The sequence below is a fragment of the Colobus angolensis genome, unplaced genomic scaffold (assembly GCF_000951035.1).
Source record: "Colobus angolensis palliatus isolate OR3802 unplaced genomic scaffold, Cang.pa_1.0 Scaffold19, whole genome shotgun sequence".
Taxonomy (NCBI): Eukaryota; Metazoa; Chordata; class Mammalia; order Primates; family Cercopithecidae; genus Colobus; species Colobus angolensis.
Window position 1 is genome coordinate 4137429 of NW_012115043.1, and position 1124 is coordinate 4138552.

The window sequence follows — 1124 nt, forward strand, 5'->3', positions numbered from 1 at the left end:
CCAGCCTGGGAGACAGAGCGAGACTCCATCTCAAAAAAAAAAAAAGAGTTCACTTTTCTCTGCAATCTTGCCAGCATCTGTTATTTTTTGATGTTTTAGTAATAGCCATTCTGATGATGTCTATTTTTAAAGTTGAAGAAACTGAGGCACAGATAGATTAAGTGACTTGCCCCAGCTATACTAGGACACAAATAGTAGGTATCAAATATAGGAAATGAAGGCTGTAGGGGCTGCTCACTTGACCACTATTGCAGAATGATATGAGTGACACATAGTTTCACACTCCCCATAACAGGAGAGTGGAGAGAGATGAGCCATCATTTCTGCTAGGGGTGTGGGAGGAGACAGAGAAAGTTTTAAACAGAAGGTGAAAACTACTCTAGTCCTGGAAAGACAGTGAATGTGGCTAAGCTGGAAATGAGGTTAGAATGTCATCCTAGATGGTTGCATAACAATGTACATGTACTTAATGTCATAAAACTGCATACTTAAAAAGGGTCAAAATGGTAAAAGCCTTTATTTATTTATTTATTTGAGTTGGAGTCTTGCTCTGTTGCCCAGGCTGGAGTACAGTGGCACGATCTCAGCTCACTGCAACCTCTGCCTCCTGGGTTCATGTCATTCTCCTGCCTCAGCCTCCCAAGGAGCTGGGACTACAGGCGCCTGCCACTACGCCCAACTAGTTTTTTTTTTTTTTTTTTTCCGTAGAGACGGGTTTCACCATGTTAGCCGGGATGGTCTTGATCTCCTGACCTCGTCATCTGCCCGCCTCGGCCTCCTGAAGTGCTGGGATTACAGGCGTGAGCCACCGCTCCTGGCTGATGTGTGCATTTTTTACCTGAGGAACTGTAAGGTAAGATGAGGGTGATGCAGGCTAGGGTAGTAGAGTGGGAAGATCAGGAGTTCCATTTTGGACATGTTTTGTTGGTGGTGCCTATTGGACATCCAAGTGGATGTGCCTCAAAGGCAGTGGGATGTGTGAGTTTGGAGTTTGGAAGAGAGGTATGATTGGAGAGAGAAATTTGAGATCTCTTGGCATAGATGATGTTTGAAGCCTTGGGACTGGATGAGATGACCTAGGGTTTCAAATATTGTGTATAATGAGGGCTTCTAAATGTTTCTCT